At 37.3% G+C, this 25,224-nt stretch overlaps 2 long non-coding RNA genes across 3 annotated transcripts in view; both read left to right on the forward strand.

Annotated features, from left to right (window-relative positions):
* LOC128929955 (uncharacterized) overlaps positions 1-25,224 on the forward strand; it is a 356,823-nt gene that overhangs the window by 120,985 nt on the left and 210,614 nt on the right. The window lies entirely within an intron of this gene.
* On the forward strand, positions 733-18,062 carry LOC118148819 (uncharacterized). The gene is made up of 4 exons (XR_004735820.3): positions 733-890; positions 2,265-2,378; positions 8,900-9,039; positions 17,705-18,062. It is a non-coding gene; the product is annotated as an uncharacterized LOC118148819 (long non-coding RNA).

Here is a 25,224-nt window from a genome sequence, read left to right on the forward strand (position 1 = left end):
CCTTGCTTCTGTCTAACTTTGAAGACAGAAGATAGAAAACAGCTGGCATGAGGAAATATGGAATCAAGGGGAAGCAGAAGAGTCAACAGAAGTGGAACCACTCTGTTTCTTTAACAACATATGGTTGACCCCCCAGTGATTCCTTCCAGGGATTCTAGGGCAAATCAACTGTGCTTGCGCCATTTCCGAAAAATGGAAACTTTTCCTTATATTTTGATTTAACTCATAGAAATGGTAAGTTATAGCAGAAAGAGTATAGATTTTGGGATGAGACAGCCTTAAATTCAAAACCTGGATCTACCAATGACTACTCATTGACTCTTTAAATCTACTTCTTCAGTTACTGGCACCTCTATCTCCTTAGTTCCACTCTCTTCTCTAAGTTTATTAAAACTCTCACAGTTTTCCTTCACTTGTAGTTTAGCCAGAACCTCATGGTAGTTTACTTCAGCCACTCTTATTAATACTCTTAGCATCTTGACCTTTTTCTGTATTCAGCCTGCAAACTCTGGCCCATTCAAACATTCACTTCTCATTCCTGTGATGGTCATCTGGAAGGAAGGACCCGAGTTTGTCATTCTCATGAAGCTTGCTATTTCTCTGATCTGCTCCCCAACTTCAGTGTGGTTTCCCAGATCATGTGAAAATTCATCTAAATCTCTGATCAGTTCCTGTTCCTGTTACCCACTGTGGGTTGCTATTCTAAATGTTCACCACTCTTCTGAAATTCCTGACACTACCACTTTACTCTCAGCAGATGATCTTGCCTCCAATTGTGTGGATAGTATTGAGGTTCTCAGAGAGAAACTCATTGGCTTACTTGTGAGAACCTGAAAAATTATCTCTATCTGGACACAACTCACCATTTCTATCCTTCCTCAGACAAAGAGGTAAGCTAAACCCTTCTGTGATCTTAATATCATATTTTTCCCCAGAATTCTGTTCTCTGCTCCCCTCTCTCTCCCACATTTATACCCTCTTACTTTTTATTGGTATTTATTTCACAGCCAAAAACATATTCAAAGAATTCTTCCATCAACTCCATATTCTACGTTAGCTGCTGTCTTCTCTCTCTTCAGTCCCTGTTAAACTTCTATAAAGCAGAGTCAGTTGTAAGGGTAGCAGTATCAAATGTCTGAGACCAGAAAGGTAATAATGACAATGGGCAAAGAGGGCTGAACAAAAGGTAATTGTGGGCTCACCTTTGCCTGAAGCTGACAGTCTATCCTGTCCTTTGTTGTTATATGTGAATATGGGTCCAGTTTGGCCAAAACTTCCAATTTTTTTCCCCCAAGGAAATCAGAAAATCTGGACTTTGATTTTAAATTTCTCAATATTTAAAACACTGTGCAATCCTAATAAAGCACATATGTGGGCTGAATTTGGATCATGGGCGTCCAGTTTTTAATTCTTGGCCTACAGTAAGTATCTTGATGTCTCATGCTATTTAATCAACTTACTGCAGAAAGTTTTCTGCCTCTAACGTTCCTTTGAAACTGCTTTAGACCAGTGCTTCTTAACAATTTCAGATTAAAGGTTTAGGATTCATGTGCCCATGAATGTTTTGGGGATCATTCCTTAGCTCTAGGGTGGGGCCTGAGTTTTGCATTCTAGCAAGCTGCTGGTCCATGGACCACACTTGAGGAGCAAGGCTTCTGAGGACCTGCTCATCTTTAGAGATTTATCTCAAGATAAGTCATTTAAGCCTTCTCCCTCCCTCCACACCACTAATAAAATTGACCTTTTCTTTTTCTGTGCACCTGATGTACCCTAATCCAATCTCTATAATTATACCTATAAATTATTTATTGCATGTATGTGTTTATGTGCCTGCCTATAAATGCTCTTCTGGCAAGAAACATGTCTTAACTTTTCCTTCCTGGAGCACTATGGCAGTGTTGGAAATAAAGTAAACTTTGTCCATCTGCTCTCATTTCATGTCTCCCTAAGACTGTGTGCATGTGTTTCTTTTTGTAGGAGTTAGGTTGCAATGTGAAGGGTTCATTATGTTGAAAGAGAGGGTTGCTTTTCACAAAGACTTCTGGCTTATAAGGGATTCCCAGAGAAGGATTAAGTGCCATATTTTGATAGACTTTTGTATTCCATGTTCAAATTGGTCTCATGATGTCATCTTTTCAATTTCTGTTGCCAGTTTTGGGGAAAAATAACTGAATTCCTTCAGTTTTAATCTTTCAAGTTTGTTCAGCAGTTCCATTTGCCAATACAAAGGACATCTGGAAGTTGTATGTTATCTCTTATTACAGATTGGTAAATATCATCCAGGGCTTTTCTGCCTTAAAGGCAGTCTGCCAGCTGTTTGAAGAGATCGAATCTCATTTAGAGGAAGGAAAGCACAGAAGACGGAGGATAACTGCATGGTAAGGAGTGCAAAGATTACTCTGTTCACAGACATTTTTCTTTTAGCGGCAACAGGCTTAAGCTTTTCTCCTCTCTCAAGTGGTTCCATACAGTATAGTGAGGTCCAAAGGACTGGATTCTCTAACTCTGCCTCAGTCTGACTCATCACACCAGTCAATCCATCAATCATCGAGTACTTATAAATTGCCTTGCATGTATCAGACACTAACAAATACCCCAAATGGTGAGATATGTCTTCACATAACACCTGCTGACTAAGCATACATGCGACATCTTAAAGAAACCAGCACTGATCCAAGGAAAGGGGATTAACAGTTGTTGAGGATCTAATGTATGCATGGTGATACACAAAGTTTTATAGACTTTATATCATTCATATTGTCACTTTAAAACATTGACATATAGGTATCTTTAGCCTCATTCCATAGTTGAAGAAATCGAAACTAGAAGTTTGTTTTTTCAAGGTTCCAAGTTAGTAAGTAGTACAGTCAACATTTCAACACAATTCAATCTCCAGAATCTGGATATTTTTAATCACAACACGAGGCAAGGATCTTAATAAAATGTGACAAAGGCAACCCAATAAAGGTTTTGCTACATTTCAGCTTCTTTCCATGTTTGGTTTCCAGAGGAATCTGGGCTTAGAGGATAAGGAAGTCTCTGCTCTTGGGAGAATTTTAAATAGCTTACTCTGATGGTAGAGATAAACATAGAAAAAATGTTAAAGATTGAATGCAGTTGAGAGATTTTATTTTTTGAAGGCTGTATAATATTCTAGCTCAGTGCTTCACAAATCTTAGTGCACATCAGAATCATCTGGAGGGCTTATTAAAATAGTTTTGTAGGCTCCACCCCTATAATTTATCAATTAATCAGTCTGGGCTAGGGTTCTAAAATGTGTATTTCTAGCAAGGTGATATCGGTGTTGCCAGTCTGTGGGCCTTATTTTGATGAGCACTTGTTTTTATAGTAAATATTCACTTATATGTTAAATCAGTTAACAATTTTTTTGAGTTTTTACTTTCGTGCTAGGTATCATGTTGGATATAGTGTCTGCTCTGGAAAGTCCCTTGTTTTTGGTTACTATTGTAATGTCTAATTTATTGATACTCTTGGAAATCACATGTTCACATTTAAAAAAAAATCCATGCCTGGTGCTTTTTTGCCCTTCTTTGGGTGAAAAACCTAGATGTGAAATTGCTTCATCATAGGGTAAAATATTTTTAAGGAATTTGATGTGAATTTACCAAACTGTTTTCCAGAGAGTAAATTGGCTAGTTTACTGCCCAACAGCAAAGGATGAGGATGCCTGTCCTAACACCTGTATTGCCACAAGGAATTGCAATTTCCATTTAGGTGCTTGTTTTGTCCTTATTGATTTGTAAAAGTTTTAAAATTTATCAGATATTAACCCTTTAAAAGCTTAACATTTTTTGAAAATTATATTGAAATTTGTGCTAAATGACTGTGAAAAAAATGTTTTGTGTCTTCCTGTATCACAAAGCAAGGAGAGTCTTAGCAGTAATAATTTGCCTTCTTTTAGAAAGTTACTAAATGATTTTTAAAACATGAACTCTTCAAGAATGTGCTAACAAACACTAAATAGTCTTCAGTGGTTGTTCTGATACTTGAGTTGCATCTTTTGTACCTGTAGTGCTTTGAATGGAAGATACAAAACCTTAATACAGGGCAGAATGGAATACCAATAGGATCTCACTGACAAATCTAAACACAAGAAGGGTTATTTTCTGCTTATATTCGATAATGCAAGCAAACTGAAAGAGACAGCAAGCGATGACACTAATATATCATTGAGCTGTTTTGTATTCATAACTTTTCAATGATAGCACCTTTCTTTAATGCATTATTGATTCAGCCGAGAAATGTTACTCTACTGCTTTCTTGGGTTGTTGAATTAGGTTAAAGGACAGTATTATAGTTTTAAACTGGAGATTGAGAATTTTTAAAAACTAGTATCCCTTACAGTTTTCCAAAGGTCACTGGCCAGAAAGTCATTTTTTTGTTGTTGTTAATAAAATCTTTTTTTTTTTTTTAATTCAGAGAAAGAAAACCCCATACAAGGAAGTTTTCCAGCCATTCACCCACCCATACTGCTTCCTACCAGAAGGGGTTTGGGTAGGAGGAGGTTTCTGTCTATCTAGCCCTTGCCCTCATAATTAAGGGGTATGGGGTCATGACTCCCCAGATAAAATGTGTGTGTATGGGAAAGAGAGGGGTGCAAATACTGTGGAGAGTGGTGGATAAAAGAAAGACATGAGGTCAGTGCTGGGATTGTAACAAATGAGGGAGACAGTTGGGCTAGCTGTACATGTTCACTGGCATTTCAGTTAGCAGCTTACTGAAGGTAGAAATGCTCAGAAAGCACAGAGCCTGTTGGTAATCATGAAAATGCATTAGCAAGCACATGCTAATTCTGTCAGTTCCTCATTTTGTTATTACCGTGACATGCGCCGGAAGAGGCATACCACAGAGTTCAGTATTCAGCACTTCTTTATAGTGTAAGAAGCAGGGAATTGTGACTCCTCCTTTTTCCACTGAGTGTTCCTTTTTCCAGATCACATTTCCTTATGATCCAAAGTGAAAGAGAAGTATACACTAATGTGGTTATAAATGCTCAGAAAAAAAGTGGGCTGTTCTGGGTAAGCATAAACCCACAAAAAACTGTCCTGGTTTGAGTAAATGGCAAATGTTTATACAGAGGTGTTAGCATAATAATCTTTTCTACAATGGGATTTGACCTGTAGTATATAGAGTCAAAGCGGTTCCATAAAATAATTTCTTGATGGCTAAACCACTTTCAGACACTTCCCTTTGCTGACTATCACAATAATTGATCTGTATATAGACTGAACTCTATCTTTTCTACGGTAGGCCTCCTCTTTAACCCAAATACTGTATTCATTTCTTTCCTCTTAAAAACAAGAATTACTTCCTTCCTTTATGGGGAGACAATTTCCAGAGACTCAGGAAGCTTGTTGTGCAATAATTCATTGCTATTCTGTGTTGCTGCAATAATAACTTGCGATGCTTACAAGTCATTTTCACAGCTTGACCCACCAGCATTCCCTGTGGGCTGCAAACCTTATTCTCCTTCCTCTCACTTTCTCCAGTGTCACCTTTGTCTCCTACAATGACAGGACGAGAGAGTGTAAATATGTTTCTGGAGCAATTTTCCACAAGTAGGATGGTTATCAATAGGAGGCCTCCTATATATTTATGTTTTCAGGCTCTTCAGAAAGACTTTAATTACCAAAATATGACTCGATGTTTGCATTGAGAGTAACGTTCCTGTGTTACATCTTAAAATCAGACACCTTAGAGAGATATTTATTCATCAAATTTTATTAGACATTTGTATCTTTATATAAAATCAATTTCTCAGAGCCTTTTCCTGAAAGGGGTTTCGGGAGGTTGAGAAGAACATTGCAGGTATGTGATTTGGGGTAAGAAGAAAGGGCTGAGTGAGGTTGGAGTTGTTAATGGTGGTGGAATAGAATGTACTGTGACGCTTGGTGGGAAAAATAAATTGTAGGATTTGAACACAAAGTTCACATACTTTAATTTCACCTGAAATAATTCCTGAAAAGAATGACATAGATTAATAGAAATGTTCAAGGTGATAGGTTAATAGCCTTGATTTTTACTTCTTGCTCTATAAGTCTTGAAGCACATCATTGATTCTCTCAGTTGACTTGTCTGACAATATTGAATAATTTGTTTACAGGACCAGCCCTTCTTCCCACTAAAAATACCCTCTTTTCTACCTGCATTGTATTTCTGAAGAGTTTTCTAGAAGTTCTTCAACTATGGAATTTTCCTTACTACAATCTTTAGCAGGTTTTTATTGCTTAGAGATCAAAGGCAGAACATTTTAAATATTTGGAGTCCCTCTATCCACTGTTGCCCTATTGCCAGCTTTGCCACACCCTGCTTTTTCAGGCGTGTCTCCTATGACTTCCTTACAAAGAAACCCACATTCTCAGCTTTATTAAGTGCAACCACTCTGTCCTGTCAATAAGCCTGTTTTCTCTTTTTATTATTCATTTTTAACGTTTTTTTAATTTAAAAATTTTAAGGTGCACTTTTTAAAACAAAGACATTTCCCTAAGTGTCTAAACTATACTCTTTCCTATTTTTTCCTTCAACTTTTAAGTTCTGGGGTACGTGTGCAGAATGTGCAGGTTTGCTGCATACGTAACTGTGTGTCATGGTGGTTTCCTGCACAGATCATCCCATCACCTAGTTTTTAAGCCCAGAATCCATTAGCTTTTCTTTCTGATGCTCTCTCTTCCCCCCATTCTTCCTTTGACAGGCCCCAGTGTGTGCTGTTCCCCATCATGTGTCCATGTGTTCTCATCATTCAGCTCTCAGTTATAAGTGAGAAATGCAGTCTTTGGTTTTCTGTTCCTGCATTAGTTTACTGAGGATAGTATCTCCCAGCTTCATCCATGCCTGTGCAAAGGACATGATCTTGTTTCTTTTTTATGACTGCATAGTATTCCATGGTATATATGTATCATATTTCCTTTATCCAGTCTATCATTGCTAGGCATTTGGGTTGATTCCATGTCTTTGCTATGAATAGTGGTAAGCCTGTTTTCTAACTTTTCCTCTAGTACCTTGCCTCAGAATGCCTCCTTCTTATTTATCACAGTTTCATCTACCATTTAAGACCCCGTAAGTTCCAGATCTTATCTGAAGATTTCATCTCGAAATTATCTTTTTTCCATTCTAACTCTGATTGCATTCCAACATTACACAATTAATACTTTAACCTGTTGCCTTACGTGGAGGGTTGTTTTTACATCATCCAGGCTCTAGGTTTCTTAGGACAAGGGAAATATTTTTTATCTTAGTATAATAACTTTATCTTAAACAACTGGTAGCTGATAACAATATTTATTGGTTTTTATTGGGGATACTATTTTTAAGGCAATTTTTAAAGAGTAAGTTCATATCAAAGAGAAGATGCAGAGATTTCCTAAGTAGCCTCTGCCACTGCCCACCCTGCATGCATAGTCTCATCCATTGTCAACATTCTCCACCAGAGGAGTATGTTTGTCATAACTGATGAAACTACCTTGATATAACATCGTTACCCAGAAGCTATAGTTTACATTAGGGTTCTTTTGGTGTTTCACATTCTATGGTTTTAGACAAATATATAATAATGTGTATCTACCAATACAGTATCACACAGAATATTTTCACTGCCCTAAAACTTCTCTGTGCTCCACCAATGCATCCCTTCCCCCACTCCAACCCTTGGCAACCACTGATTTTTTTTTGTCTCCATAGTTTTGCCTTTTCCACAATGTCATATAGTCGGAATTATATAATATGTAGGCTTTTCATGTTGGCTTTTTTTTTACATACTGATATGCATTTAGATGTCTTTAATGTATTTTCATAGCTGGAGAGCTCATTTCATAGCTCATTTCTTTTTAGCTCTGAATAGTATTCCATTGTTTGGCTATACCACAGTGTATTTGTTCATGTACCTACTGAAGGACATCTTGGTTGCTTCTAAATTTTAGCAATTTTGAATAAAGCTGCTATAAACATTAACATGCAGAGTTTTGTGTGAACATAAGTTTTCAACTGATTTGGTTAAATATCAAAGAACGTGATTTCTGTATTGTATGGTAACAGCATGTTTAGTTTTGTAAGAAATCACTAAAATACCTTCTGAAATGGGTGTACGCTGTTGCATTCTTATCAGCAATAGTGAGAATTCTTGTTGCTGCACATTCTAATGAGCATTTCCTGTTGTCAGTATTCTAGATTTTACCCACTTTAATAGGTAAGTAGTAGTATCTTATTGTCCTTTCAATTTGCATTTCTCAGATGACATAAGATGTAGAGCATCTTTTAATATGCTTATTTGTATCTGTATATGCGAGGTGTCTAGTAAGGTATTTGGTCCATTTAAAAAAATTGGGTTGTTTGTTATTGTTTAATTATTTATGTAATTTGGATAACTCATCTATTGGATGGATCCTTTGCAAATATTTTATCCCAGTCTTTGGCTTGTCTTCTCATTCTCTTGACATTGTCTTTTGCAGAGCAGAAGTTTTTAATTTTAATGAAGTTCAGGTTATCCATTATTCTTTCATGAATTATGCCTTTGGTGCTGTATCTAAAGAGTAATCGCCATAGCCAAGGTCATCTCAGTTTTCTCCTATGTTATATTCTGGGAGTTTTACTTCTGCATTGAAATTTAGGTTTGCAATCTATTTTGAGCTAACTTTTGTGAATGGTGTAAGGGCTGTGTCTGGATTAAATTTTCTGCATGTGGTCGTGCTGTTGTTCCAGCTCCACTTATGTATATATATTTACTTTTAAAGTGATTCCTATAGAATTTGCAGTATACATTATATACATTTACAACAAATATAAGTCCACTTTCAAATAATGCTATATCACTTCATGAGTCATGAAACTACTTTATAAAATAATTATAATTTCTCTCTCTCCTTCATTTATATATTTCTCACAGGTTTTGAGGCTGGGAAATTGAAGATCAAGGTGCCAGCAGGTTCAGTGTCAAAAGGGGTCAAAGGGCAAAAGGGGATGAATACTGTGTCTTCACATGGCAGAAGAGAAGATGAGAGGGAATCCACTCCCTGAAGCCCTTTTGTAAGTGCCCTAGTACTTGGCACTTGTAATCTATGGCTCTGCCCTCATCACTTAATTACTTCCTCAAAGGCTCTACCTCTTAATACACAAGAATAGGGATTAAGTTTCAAAAATCCTCATTTCAAAAATATGAAATTTGGGGGATATTGAGCTCACAGTAGAGGATTTCTTTTCCCTCTCCTCTCCCCTTCCCTCCCCTCCATTCCTCGTTTGAGGCAAAGTTTTGCTCTTGTTACCCAGGTTGGAGTGCAATGGTGCGATCTCGGCTCACTGCAACCTCTGCCTCCTGGGTTCAAGTGATTCTCCTGCCTCAACCTCCTGAGTAGCTGGGATTATAGGCAGGCACCACCACTTTCAGCTAATTTTGTAGTTTTAGTGGAGATGGGCTTTCTCCATGTTGGTCAGGCTGGTTTCGAATTTCCAGCCTCAGGTGATCTGCCCTCCTTGGCCTCCCAATGTTCTGGGATTACAGACGTGAGCCACTGTGCCTGGCCATAGTAGATGGTTCCTGATGAAAAGTCAGATGTAATTCTTTATTTCTATATAGACAAAGTTCCTTTATTTGTTTTCTCTCTGTCTTCTTTCAAAATTTTTTCTTGATCTTTGACTTTCTGTAGTTTGAAAATGATATGTGATATGGTTTGTCTGTGTCCACACCCAAATCTCATCTTGAATTGTAATTCCCATCATCCCTATGTGTTGTGGAAGGGACCAGGTAGAGAAAATGAAGCATGGGGTTGGTTCATGCATCTTGTTCTCATGGTAGTGAGACTCAGTATTGGTGGACTGCTTCGGTAATGGCTGACATCCTTCCCCCCCCAACAGGCTGGACCATCCTGGGTCCAGCTGCACTTGCTGCAAAACTCTCAATCCAGAGTGTTTCAGATTGCTGGTCTTTGTGGGGGAGGGACCCACTGAGCCAGATCACCTGGCTCCCTGTTTCAGCCCCGCCTTTTTTTTCAGTTGAATGGACGACTGTGTCTCCCAGGCATTCCAGGTGCCAGTTGAAATGGCCACCCAGATTTGTGTGAGTTTTTGTGTGGAGACTGTGCTGGAAACTCGTGGCACTTTTCAGCCCAGGAATCCCCTGGTCTGTGTGCAGTAAAAGTTCATTTGGAAATGCAGTAGTCACTCACCCTCTGTGTTGTTCCTGCTGGGAACTGCACTCCAGAGCTGTTCCTACTGGCATCTGTCTGATTGCCTTTGATTTTCAACTCAAAGGATTTGGATGTGTGTTTGGGGTCATTCAATTGAGAGGAAAATATGAATGGATTATTTATTCGAGCTTAAGTGGATCATCTTACCAAAAGGTACAGTTTTTCCATCTTTGTTTTTATTCCTTTTCATCTGGAGTTTGTGTCTTTTTAACTGCTGCTTTGTTTCAGGGCAGATCCAAACATTTTGAGTAATCAGAACCACCATATTAAAGAGATTTTCTACTTTGGTTATAATGAAAGGAATCAAGGATAAGCCTTCAAGTTCTCATGTAATGGATTCTTTATTGTTATTTCTTAAAAGCATTTTATAAAATGATCATTTATATTAATGGAACATCTTTCAAAAGACAGGGAATGAAAGAATCTAAGTTTGTATTCTAGAACTAAATATAATGAAACATATCATCATCCCATTCAGGAAACCATCTCAAACAGTTGAAACACATCTTTCAATTCACACTTTTCTTTTTTGATATAGTCATCTGTTGCTACACATAGTAACAGACTTGGACTCAACCTAACAGATACTGACTTCCATTTTAGCATCAGCAAATTTTATAGTAGTCCCAAGTGAAGGATTGTGATAAGAACATGATCTGACCTTGCTTTATGAGTTATATGTGCTCTATATAATGCAGTGTAAAATGAATATTTGTATATTTAATCATGATGTTAATTTTTATTATAACTTCAGAGATGTGTGCCTAAAAAATTGGCTTCAACACTAATAAAACCCCACACATAAGAATCTGAATAATCAGGTCAAGGAGTAAGAGACATTTGTCAAAGTACTGCTTTAAGTGCATTTATTTCTCCTTTCAGCACCTATAAGAAGCCAGTCAGATGAATAATTAGTCCATATAATCTTTTCACAGTTACTTATTAAAAAAAAACACTCAGTTAATGTCCTTTTCTGTTGGGAGTTCTTAGTGGCTAATGGGACTTGAAAGTTTAAGTGTCACCCTGGTAAGGTCTATTGATTTCAGAAAAACATCTTTGAAAGACTTTTAGACCACTGAAGCAAAGTGAAAGATGACCAAAGACAAAGAGCTGCTAAATCTCAAATTCGATAATACAGTTATCAGTAACAGTTTGTGACTTCCAAAACTGAAAATCGTGTTTGTCTAACAAAGGCAGCTTGTCTTCATAAATTTCAAAAGCTTGTAAGAGAACTGTTGGGATTGGTAATTGAGGCTGGAAGGATGGTTTGCTTATGGACTCTTGCAAAAATAAGCAGTTCTGTACTTTGTTGGGGTGACTTCTAGTCAGAGACTGAGGAGGAGAGAAAGAATCAAGGAGAGCGTCCTTCTCTAATGCTTAAAATAATTGGATACTAGATTTAGTTGAAGTATGTAAAGGATCAGGCAGACATTATCTTCTTCAAGTCCCATTAACTTTCTGTATTTTGTATGTGTGTTTTAAGAAGTAGTGCAAAGAAGAGGTTTGATAACAACTTGCCTTTACTGTCTCAAATCCTAGGTTAAGACTCTGTCTCAATTAAACTGTCTTCCATTAAACTAATTGCTGTAATGGGGAAGGGGCCAACAAATTGCTTGGTCTTGGGGCAATACGTAATGTGTAAGACAAAGTCAGTGGTTTCCGGCAAAATAAGTCTCTTGAACTGGAGTGAATGTGAAGTAGCCTGAAGGGTAACCAAGGGAAATAAGAATTCACTATAACCTGAAACACATACAAATTATTTTTCCTGTCCCTATATTTAAGATCAATTAGAGATGAATAAAGAGCACTAGGTTTCTTCAGGGTTGGAATCTACTTATAAGACATCTTGGAGATAAGAAATGGAACAAGTACATTGAGTTATGGAATCATCACTGGTAAGAAAGCTTCTATTTTGGTGCATTGGTCAGTTCCCCCTAATAACTTTCTGTTTTTGTGCCATTTCCATGGACTTGACTATTTCTTCAGTTCTTTGTTGTTCTTCCCTGTGCTTATCTACTCACTTCTCTGTTTCTCCTTACAATTTTCTGGTACTCAGCATCGCTCTTTTCTGGGGGGTAGTCTGCACAACCCTGACTTCATTCTTTCTTGTTTCCACATTCCATCTCCCTTTTTAGCCTTTGAACTGACACTGACAATACGTGGTGATATTATTTTCATGATAACTGAAAAAAGGGAATATGATATCTTATGAAGTTCTAAGTAAAGATTTCTTAAGTTAATGCCCTTATAAATTCTCTGGCCTAGTTCGACCCCTTATTTTTTAGGGTCAAAGTTTGGTACTCAGAATGAGCAACACTTACTAAGTGGTCCTTTTATCAGAATTATTTAAATAAGGCATATACTGTGTGTGTTTCTATATGCTACAAATGAATTCCTTATTTTGGGAGCAATTTTAGTAAAAACTGGCCTATCATAAAATCAATGATTGTATGGGTTAGATAAGTTGTCAATGAGTCATGTATGAACCACATTTTCCTTCACATTCAACTTGGACGGCCAGTGTTGGAACTATTGAGTGCTAATTAATTGAGGTCATGCTCACGTAACGTGCAGTGTTCTTTCCTACTCTAGAAGTTTTCTTTTTTGAATCACTTTAATCTCTCGCCTGGACTACTGCTGTAGCCTCAAACTGTGCTCCCTGCCTGCATTCCTTGCAGGCAATCCCCACATAGCAGTCAGAATGATCTCCAAAACATGGAAATGATACCAAACCTTTAATGCCTTTCTTTTACACTTACATTAAAATAGAAACTCCTTACCATGGTCTAGAATGAGGGGAAGAGGGGGAGGGTAAACTTTGTAAAGGGCCAAAAGGTGATAAATATTTTAGGCTTTGAGAATGAAGAGGATATTATGTACATACTTATATAACTATTTAAAATGTAATCCTTAAATTAAAAGAAAACATTTCTAGTTGGTGAGTCCATTAAAAACGGTCAGCAGTCCAGATTTGGCCTGTGGGGAATAGTTTGCTCCACCTTGGTTCGAAGGTTCGTATCTCTTAGACTTGATCTTCTCCCGTCTCCTTCTTCCACACCGTCTCCAAATATGCTGGTCTTTTGGTCTGATTTTTAAACATTCCAAGCTCTCTCTCACCTCAGGGGTTTCGTACCCACTAGTTTCTATGACAAAGATGCCCTTCCCTGATCTTTCCTTGTGTGTTTGTTTCTCATCATTCTGTTACCTATGAGTTATATTCTCAGTAGAGAGGCTTTCTCAGACAACCTGATGTGATGTTTCTTTTTCCCCTGAACCAGTTAATTTCTATCACATCATCCTGAATTAAATACATGTATCCTTTACTATACTTATTCTTCTTGGAAATGATCTCATTGCTTAGATTTTATTGGTTTGTTGTATTTTTTTTCCCACTTGAATGTGACTACCGTGAAATTAAAGACCATATCTGTCTATTTGCTTCTATAATTTTGTTGAATTTTTTTGTTTTCAGCTATAATCATTACACTGCATGATCTCCTTTGAAAAGTAGTGGAGTCCACATTTTAAAACTCTGGATGGTGCCATTTTTAGTTTTGGAATATTAATCTCAAATATTTAAATCATAACAGCTTTTGCAGGTATATTTTCTTGTTAGCATGAATCATTTCTCAGGCATCAAAATGCATTTAGAACAATAACTTATATAAAAATAGATTTAAATAACTACAGTTAATTACTCATTTGGATGGCCAATATTATGCCATAGTCCTGTTTACACATGCCTGTATCTTTGAAGCCAAATTTGCCTCATATTTTATGTAACACTCCTAACAGTCCCTATTCGTATTTTGGTTTGCCATCCGTCTGTCCTCCATTTTTTTAAGATGTTTCCCTGGATCTTATCTGTGTGTTTGTGTTTTTGTGTGCGTCTGTGTGCTTGATATAAAGTTCTAGCAAAGTGTCTCCAAGAATTTATCTAGATACAAAGCTATCACATAAAAACTTGGAGAATAGTGAATGGCTGTAGGAAAATGTTGCATCCTTCAATATTTGTCAGAAACAAATTTTATGTTTAATCCAAAAGTGAATATATAATTTATGTAGAGACATGCATAGGAATGTTCATTGAGGCATTGATTATGATAGAAAAAAATATAAAAACCTCATATATTATCACTAAGATAATAGCAATATAATTATGGTACAATTATAAAATACATTGAAATGGTGATGTAGTTGTATATTATTAATGTGAAAAAAATCTGCTACATACTGTAAAAGAAATAGATTATACACAGTCTATCTACTATGAGTTCATTTAAAAAGATATAAGCACAAAGGCATGTATATGTATAAAGAGAAAAATATCTGAAATATTATATTTCTACTCTAGCATGTTCGATTAGTCCCTTCTTATGTTTCTATAAAGAATTGCCTGAGACTGGGTAATTTATAAAGGAAAAAGGTTTAATTGACTTACAATTCTGCATGGCGGGGGAGGCCTAAGAAACTTACAGTCATGGTGGAAAGGGAAGCAAGCACATCCTTCTTCATGTGGTGGCAGGAGAGAAGAATAATGTGAGCTAAGTGAGTGGGGAAGCCCCTTATTAAACCATCAGATCTCATGAGAACTTACTATCAGGAGGATAGCATGGGAGAAACCATCCACATCATTCAATTACCTCCCAGCAGGTCCCTCCTATCACATGTGGGGATTATGGGAGCTACAATTCAAGATGAGATTTGGGTGGTGACACAGACAAACCATATCATGCATTAACAGTGATTACACTGGGATTGTTAGTATTACTAATGACCTTTATTGTAGTAGTATTTTTTGCAATGTCCACTTGTTAGTTTTATAAATAGAAATAATAAATTAATAAATATACAGCATTATAGCAACAATAAATATAAAAATGAATATTTTGTGAATTAAGTAAAAATATTTATTACCTATTAGTGACATCTACTTCTATTTTGTTTTCATTTGGAAGCTGTAGAATTGCCTGTGGGTTGAGAAGGAATAATTGGCAAGTATGTTTAGCCAATTTTACTAAATCCAGTACTTAGCTTATGCAAGTAAGATGTTTCAACGTGTTTTACAAAAAATATGCTTGGAAATGCCTAGTGGTTAAATTAAATTTCATGACTTATTTCTTTTACACTGTGTTCTCTGTTTGCTTAAGAATTATCCAGGCTATGGTTTTGTTTCATGTATTTATTAGTATTGTGCTGATTCACATCCACAACAGTAGTTTGCTGGTGAAGGTTCTCTTTTTGTCACTGTAATTCACTCTTTCTTGAGCCTAACTATAATACCTTTTCAATACAGGATTCTCCTGAATCCTGTTTCAGGAGGGAATCTATCTCTGATTTATACACACGTCAGTTTTTTGTTGTCACTCAGATATGAAATATCTATTGCTCCCTCTCAGGCTTTATTAATCTGTTTAAAAATCTACATTTCAGTGGAATTGTCCACTATATGCACATGTAAATGGTGTTAGATGTCTTATACTGCTAGAAAGTATCTTCAACAAGGTTAGAAACCCTGAAGGGAGGGGAAGAGCAGTCAGATGGGAAAGAGGGAGTAGAAACAAAAATCCATAGTAACGTGTTTGATTTTTTTTTACATGACTCTGTAATATTGTATTATGTTGTGTTGTATTTTTAAATTTCATGTACTTATGAGACTTTTGTTTGTCTTTCTTTATTATGTATTTCTATATAAATATGATACTTTGAGATGACAGTTTCTTTTATATTTTAGGTCATATTTTTGGTTTAGTTACTGTGGTAAAAAATATATATATATATATTTTTCCATTAGATTTTAGAACATTTTTTCTTTCTAAAAATATAAATCTGAATTAATTGATTTCCTTTTTATCTCTCAGAGCATGTGAAAACTGCTTATTTTACAAGAATAAGCAAGTATACATTTAAGCAACTGAAATTGGATACTTTCTTTTAAGTTAAATGACTGGTTTTATTGAGAAAAAAGGAGAAAGACTAGGAGTAAAGGAGGGAAGGGGATATGAAAATGTCTGAGGGATGGGAAGGGAGGAGGGAGAGAACACAAGATAGGTTAAAGTGTGTTTTTCTGGTAGAGACGAAGGTTGGCCTTAACTTCTTAAGAAGCAGAATGATTCTTTTCTGAGCTACCATTGGGTGGCTGCTAATCAAATGATACCACATCACCTTATCTTCAGACTGTCACACCTGCACAGCTATGTGCTGAACTTGCTTTTTCAGCAGATAAGGTTTTCCTTTGGCAGCTACCTGTAACTTAAAGCTTCTATTGCTTTAAACTTCTCTTTTTATTCAATTGCCAAGCAAATAAGAGTTGCTTTATTTTGCTGACTAAAATTGATTAAGCAGCCACCAAAAAGATTATGAGCTGTCTTCTGACTCTTAATTTTTTCCCTCACTCAGGGAATAAGATTTTAAAGGCTGTCTGTTATTCTGCCAGAATTTCCAAGCTGAGGCCCCTGGATGTTTATACTGTCTTGATGTTTTCATCATTTATTTGTTTGTTTCTGTGTCTGACTGGCTTTTTACTTAATTTTGTCTTCTTTCCTGTTTCCTGTCCTTACTGGACTCAAACATCATAGATTTAGAAAATGTGATAATTTAAAATGTTTGTATGTAATTCACTTTTAGGTAATTCTATCTCTTAGGAAATATTGTCTTCTCCAGTGCTCAGCCAGTAATTCTCCAGATAAGCTACTGGTTTCCTCTGGATGTCCACAGTCCTGTTTGGGGACCCCAGCCACAGGCATGGAGACATTTAGTTATTTAGGAGAATGTGAAATGGCTGCACTTGCTTCTCTGTTCAGGCGAGAAATTGGAATCCAATTTCTCGGAATGAAAATGATGTACTATTTTTAAATACAATGGCTTTGAAGAATCTGTATTATGTTCTTATACTTATCTCTGGATCATCTTGGCTAAGATAACTACAGGATACTGAGTGAGGTTTGAAGCATCCTGAATTCTCTGTTGTGTCCATATTTTGCTTTAGGGGCTTGTACTATGATTTTTATCTCTTACTTTTTCACATTCTCCAAAATTGACTTTATGGTTTTTCATCTATTGTTTTTTTGTCCATTCCCTTATGCTATTCTCTTGTCCACTGCTTAGTAAATTCCACACTCAGGATGTTTTTATTCTGATATTTTGTTTTAGGGGGTCAATTTAAGTAGCAGCTTTATTGGGCACTACATACTTATGCAACCCATAATTGCTGATCTTTTTCTTCCTTGAAATAAATACTTTTATGATAGATTCACTCTCTCTCTTCTCCCACCTCTTACACACACACACACACACACACACACACACACTTTAACACTCTAACAAAGGCACATCTTTCTACACGATATTCTAGATACAGTCTTGGAGCAGGATGGATTAATTTGGACTAGGGAGAAAAAGAAAAATACATTAAGTTTTTGCACTTTTACACTGCTGGAGACAATGGCAAAAACCTGAAGAGTCATATGAAGAAATATTACACAGGTTTTTTTTTCTTTTTTTTCCAGGAAATTATAGCATATGGCAGACACAGAAACCATCACAAACCAAAGCAGGAAATAACAAAGTCAAATCAATGGTGGAAGCAGAAAGGTCAGAAGACTTGGAAGAAGGGTGGATATAAATCAGGAAGGCTTCATAGAGGATTTGGGATTTTTAAGAATGAATTCAGATAAAGAGGGAGGGGCTAGGCAAAATTGGGAAATGTTGGTCAAAGAGTAGAAACTCTCAGTTATAAGATGAATAAGTTCTGGGGAATCTAATATATGGCATGATGACTATAGTAATAAAACTGTATTGTTTACTTAACCATTTAATAAGAGATCAGATTGTAAGTGTCTTCACTGCCCTCCACAAATGGTGACTATGGATGCTGATGAATGTATTAATTAATTTGATTTTGGTGATCACTACATAATGTGTACATATGTACATATATATCAAATTATATTCTGCATATTGAATATATATAATTTCTATTTGTCAGTTAAATATTTGTTAAAAAGGAAAAGTAAATGCATCACTGTGTATTGGTAAGTAAACCACTAGGGATAGACTATTCCTTTATTTTTATTTAAAATTTTCTCAGAAAAAATGCAGGGGTGCTTTAGAAAATCTTGTTTACACTTCTAAAATAAAAGCATGTGAGAAGTATGTCCTCTATATCACTTTTCGGGCTCTTTAGGAGTTTTTCTAAGTTAGTAGAGTAAGTTCAAATTTTGCACAAGCAAAAAAATCAACCTGCTAACTCTGGACTGCAGCATGAGGAGTTCTTTGCTGATAGGCAAGCACTTTCCTCTGTGGATTTGTTTTTCAGATGACAGCTTTTTGCCATCTGATTCCCAGTTCTTTTTTTTTCTGTTGTTGCATTTTAGGTTTTGGGGTACATGTGCAGAACATGCAAGACAGTTGCATAGGTACACACGTGGCAGTGTGATTTGCTGCCTTCCTCCCCTTCACCCACATCTGGCATTTCTCCCCATGCTATCCCTCCCCAACTCCCCCCACCCCCTGCTGTCCCTCCCTTATTCCCCCCAACAGACCCCAGTGTGTAGTGCTCCCCTCCCTGTGTCCATGTGTTCTCATTGTTCATCACCTGCCTATGAGTGAGAACATGCGGTATTTCATTTTCTGTTCTTGTGTCAGTTTGCTGAGAATGATGTTCTCCAGATTCATCCATGTCCCTACAAAGGACACGAACTCATCTTTTTTGATTGCTGCATAATATTCCATGGTGTATATGTGCGTGTAAATTAGTTCAACCATTGTGGAAGACAGTGTGGCGATTCCTCAAGGACCTAGAAATAGAAATTCCATTTGACCCAGCAATCCCATTACTGGGTATATATCCCAGTTCTTTTAAGATTATGCATCCCAAATGGTTTGCAGTGGAGGACTTGAGGACTTCCATTTAACTGCCTGGGTCACACTGAGCAGAGCTGGAAGGAGAGAATGGAGTATGTGCTTTTAGAAGGCATCCACTATTTGTAACAAAACTGTGTAACTTACTGAAGAGAATGTGTAGGAGAAATAGCAGCTCAGGCCAAGAGAAGAAATAAAAACAAAAACAGATGCTTATTCCTACATGGGAGAGGACAAAAGAAAAGCATACAGAAGGGAAGTGTAGTAAGCAGAGAGGTGCAAATTGATAACAAGTAAGAGAATGGAAACTTATCCTTTGGGGGATAATATTCATCATTGGAAATGACTTAGGCAAATTCATAATCACTGTCACAGTGCAAAAATTAACTTGTCTCTGAGATGCCAGCAATTCTGAGTAATGGTACACAGTTACATTGTTAAAAAATATATTTGTGGAGTCCAATGAAGCATAATAAATTGTAAGCAAGTGGAAATGTATTAAAGCGAGAGTAGAAAATGATTTGCAATAAAAGCCAAATATTCAGCCCAGGGAAGAGATGCTAAGTAGTCTTTAGAATCTCTTGGTGCAAGCCCCATCAATGGAAGCAGCTACGGGCAAAGGGCAACACACATACTTGAGTGGTTGCATGTCAGGTGGCCAAAGTTTTATGCAGCAGCTTCTTGTTCAATTGTCCCTTTTGAACATAACTTATTGGTAAAGGCTTGAGATTTATACAGGAATTCAGAGACTAGACTGTTTCCTACTTTGACCAAAAAGAAAGGTCTGGGAAAGATTTAGATAAAGGGTAACTAATCCATCTATCTGTAGGTGTTAAATTTCCATGTCTTAAGTTTAATAACTTATGAGCTGGGCAAGGTGGCCAACTAGAGGCAGCCAGGTAGAACAGCTGCCACTAAGGGACTAGGCTGATTAGTGCACTCCTAACAGATCTTCAGAGGGAAGGCACTGAGGGTGGATGGACGGAAGACACAGAAGCTGGGCTGAAGGGAAAGGAAGCTGGGAGTCCTGCATGGGGCAACTGTGTATCAGGACTTGTTCCTGGTCCCCAGTGAATCATGGGGAACAGGTGAGATGAACTGTCAAGGAGCAACCCACTCTTGCCATGGGGCTTTGGAATCCTGGAGGAGGAGACATCTTGACTACCATAGACACTTAAGTTGGCAGCAAGAGCTGCTTAGAAAAGTGGTGGGGCAGCACTACAGCCTGTGTGGAGTCCAGAGGGTTTGGTGCAGGAATATCTGTAGTGAAGCATGGCCAGGGATGCCCATCCCCCTAAGTTCAACTTGCTCCCATAGGAGACTTTAGCCCTAGGAAAACTATCAGACCTGAATTCTGCAGGGTGGTCTTGCCCGTCTGCCAGAATGATGTGACCTGAGCAACCTTTGGTCTGTGCCCTCTCCTGGGGCTCCAGCCTGGCTGTGCCTGCTTGCAGTGCAGCCTTGGATACCCTGGAGGTCCACATCATAGCTTCCATCCTGGTGGACTGTGCCTGACCAGCAGAGAGCTCCAGCAGAGTGGCCCCCGCAGACATGCGCCAGCACACCTGCTTCCACCCTCAACTGCAACTTCTTCTGGGCCCAGGGCCTAGGGCCCCCCATCTCACTTTGCCAGCATGCGTGTTTCCAGCATAAGTGGATCTTGTCTTTCTTGCCCTACCAGTGCACATGTGTGCATGCACCCTATCCTGCCACTGCTGCCAGCATGAGTGTACTCCATCCCCCTATACCAACATACAATGAGCCTAGGTGGGCACAGAGCTGGCTAGCCCCATCCCTGCCAACACCCTATCCCTGGGCCAACACTGCCTCCAAAGTGAAACTTGGTATAAAGAACAGCAGACCACCCCATTCCCCTTGACAAGGACTTTGACAACTCAAAAAGCCAGAGTGCCTTCTTTCCTCCAAGTGACCTCACTAGCTCTCTGGCAAGGTTCTGAACTGGGCTGAGATGGCTAAAATGACAGAAATAGAATTCAAAGTATGGATAGGAATGAAGATTATTAAGATGCAGGAGCATGTTGAAACCCAATCCAAGGAAGCTAAAAGTCATAATAAAACAGTGCAGGAGCTGACAGACAAAATAACCAGTACAGAAAAGAATGTAAATGACCTGGTAGACCTGAAAAACACACTACAGGAATTTCATAATGCACTTGCAAATATTAATAGTGTAACAGAACAAGCTGAGGGAAGAATCTCAGAGCCTGAAGACTGGATTTCTGAAACAACACAGTCAGACAAAGGTAGAGAAAAAATAATTAAAAAAATGAATGAAATCTTTGAGAAATATGGGATTATGTAAAAAGATCAACTCTGTGACTCATTGATGTGTCTGCAAGAGATGGAGATAATGGAAGCAACTTGGAAAACATGTTTCAGGATATCATCCATGAGAACTTCCCCAACCTAGCAAGACAGGCCAATATTCAAATTCAGGAAAAGAGAGAACCCTGGTAAGATACTTCACAAGAAGATTATTCTGAAGAAGCATGATCATCAGATTCTCCAAGGTAAAAATGAAAGAAAAAATGTTAAAGGCAGCTAGAGAGAAAGGTCAGGTCACCTACAAAGTGTAGCCCACCAGATTAATAGCAGATTTCTCATCAGAAACACTACAAGCCAGAAGAGATTAGGGGCCAATACTCAACATTTGTAAAGAAATGAAATTCCAACCAAGAATTTTATGTACAGCTAAACTAAGCTTTATAAGCAAAGGAGAAATAAAATCATTTTCAGACAAGCAAATGCTAGGGGAATTTCTTACCACCAGGCCTGCCTTACAAGACCTCCTGAAGGAAGCACTAAATATGGAAAGGAAAGACTGTTACCAGCTACTACAAAAACACATGAAGTATACTGACCAGTGGCACTATAAGGCAACTATACAAAGAAGTCTGCATAATAACCAGCTAACATCGTGGTTATAGAATCAGATCCACACATATCAATATTAACCTCGGATGCAAATGGGCTAAATGCCCCCAATTAAAAGGCACAGAATGGCAAGCTGGATAAAAAACCAAGACCCAATGGTTTGCTGTATTTAAGAGATCCATCTATCATGCAGTGACACCCACAGGCTCAAAATAAAAGGATGGAGGAAAATCTAGCAAGCAAATGGAAAACAGACAAAGGCAGGCATTGCAATCCTAATTTTAGACAAAACAGACTTTAAACCAACAAATATCAAGAAAGACAAAGAAGGGTATTACATAATGATAAAGTACTCAATTCAACAGAAGACTTAACTATCCTAAATATGTATGTACCCAACACAGGAGCACCAATATTCATAAAGCAAGTTCTTAGAGAACTTCAAAGAGATTCTTCAATAATAGTGGGAGACTTCAACATCTTGCTGATGGAATTAAATGGATCATTGAGGCAGCAAATTAACAACAATTTTCAGGACCTGAACTCAGCACTGAATTAGTCCATTAACCTGATAGACCTGTACATAAACAGAGCTGTCCACCCCAGAGCAACACAATATATCAGGTTGGTGCAAAAATAATTGTGGTTTTTGCAATTACTTTTAATTACCAAATAGTAGTTAAATTTATTTTGAAGTAAATTTTCTTTTTTACTTTAAAAATTCAAATTTTGCTATTAACTTTAATTACCAAATGGTTGTCATTTGAGAATTAAATGGTAGTCATTTGGTAATTAAAAGTAATGGCACAAACAGCAATTATTTTTGCACCAACCTGATACATTTTTCCAAAGGGTAATTAAAACATACAATTATGTTTTACACCGACGTGTTACATTTTTCTCATTGCCACATGGCACATAAAATCAACCACAGAAACAGACATAAAACAATCCTCAGCAAATGCAAAAGAACTGAAATCATACCAACCACTTTCTCACTCCACAGTGCAATAAAATTAGAAATCAAGACCCAGACAATCACTCAGTACCATGCAATTACATGGAAATTAAATAACCTGCTCCTCAATGACTTTTTGGGTAAATTATGAAATTAAGGCAGAAATCAAGAAGTTCTTTGAAATTAATGGGAACAAAGATACAACATACCAGAATTTCTGGGACACAGCTGAGGCAGTGTTAAGAGGAAAATTTCTAGCACTCAATGCCCACATCAAAAAGTTAGAAAGATCTTAATTTAACAACTGAACATTACAACCAAAAGAATTAGAGAACCAAGAGCAAACCAATGCCAAAGCTAGCAGAAGATAAGAAAGAACCAAAATTAGAGCTAAACTGAAGGAAACTGAAACCTGAAAAACCATTCACAAGATCAAAAATCAGGAGTTGGGGTTTTGAAAAAAATAATAAAATGACCAACAAAGAAGAAAATGAAGAAGTTCCAAATAAACACAATTAGAAATGACAAAGGGATACTACCACTGACCACACAGAAATACAAATAACAGTCAGAATATTATGAACACCTTTATGCACACAAACTAGAAAGTCTAATAGTGATGGATAAATTCCTGGATACATACTCCTTCCTAAGGCAGAACCAGGAAGAAACTGAATCCTTGAACAGACAAAAAATGAGCTCTGAAACTGAATTACTCATAGTGTACCAACCAAAAAAACTCACTACCAGACAGATTCACTGCCAAAGTCTACCAGATGTATAAAGAAGAACTGGTACCATTCCTACTGAAACTGTTCCAGAAAGTTGAGGAAAAAGGACCTAAGAATTGACCTAAGCTAAGACTTGAGTATTCATATATGTAAATATAGGAACAGTAGACACTGAGGACTACTAGAGACTGTGTATGTAGGGAGAGGGGTCTAAAAAAAACTACCTATTGGGTACTATGATCACTATCAGGGTGACAATATCTATATGCCAAACCTCAGCACCACACACATTCCTGTGTAACAAATCTGCACCTGTACCCTGTGTATCCGAAATAAAAGTGGAAATTTTTAAAAAGGAAAAAGGTTAACCCCAAATTTCTCTCTAGTACATCTGTGTTTCCCTTTTCAATTAGGTTATAGCTAATATGGAATCTCCTGGCTACACGGGAGAAGTAATCCCAGCTCATTCAGGAGACAAACCAATCACTCACATTTATCTCCAAAACTTTTCATCATCCAAATTAAAACTCTGTACCAATTAAACACCAATTTTTCATTCCTCCGTTTTTCCAGTTCCTGGTAACCACTATTCTACTTTTAATTTCTATGAAATTGACTCTTCTAGGAACCTCATGTAAGTGTAATATACAGTATTTGTCCTCTTGTGTCAGGATTCTTTCACTTAGCACATAAGCATCTTTTTAGACTTTTAACCTTGCTTTGCTATCCACAAGTTATGTGAAGTCATACTGAAATATTAATTTGCATCTGTCCCTTTCTCTTAAAATTCCTATTATTTCAGGTCTTAATTCCTGTAAGAATTTCTTGATTCACCAATTCTTCAGTACTTCACTACCCATCTTTCTAACAGCTAACCCAAGTTTTATCTAGCTTCTTTCCTACATAAGAGAAAACTTTCCAAAAATATGTTCTCACTTCAGAATCTTTGCTGGTGTCCCACTGACTCATAAAAAAAGTTGTAACGCCTTCGCCCTGTATTCAAAGTCCTTTCCAGTATGAATGTAACCTACCTCTCCAGCCAAACACATTTACTGCTTATGACAAACTTTGCTTGCTCAAGAGAGTAAATTCTCTCACCCTGCAAAAATCCCTTGGTATTTTCTACCATTTCCCCCCACCTTGTATATTGTTGTTTATATATATCAAGCATGCTCAAAGCCTTGTCCTTTAAGATTGTCCAAGAAGGATAACTTTATCACATATAACTCCATGGCAAATACTTTGTCTAGCAGATGTTTGGCACTTCCTCTTCACTGGCTTTGTATTATCAACCCTTTCAATGTGTACCTTGTTCTCTTACCTACACTTTGACTCTGAACCTCATACTCACAGCACCTGTAATACTCAATAAACATTTTGTTATTTCATTTTTTTAGCTTATTTTTTTAAAGTCCAGGAGTATATGTGCAGGTTTGTTATATAGATAAACTCATGTCACAGGGGTTTGTTTTAGAGATTGTTTAATTACCCAGGTATTAAGCCTAGTAACCATTAGTTATTTTTCTTAATTCTCTTCCTCCTCCCAACCTCCACCCTCAGGTAGGCCTAGTGTCTGCTGTTC

This window comes from Callithrix jacchus, chromosome 17, assembly GCF_049354715.1.
Source record: "Callithrix jacchus isolate 240 chromosome 17, calJac240_pri, whole genome shotgun sequence".
Lineage (NCBI taxonomy): Eukaryota > Metazoa > Chordata > Mammalia > Primates > Cebidae > Callithrix > Callithrix jacchus.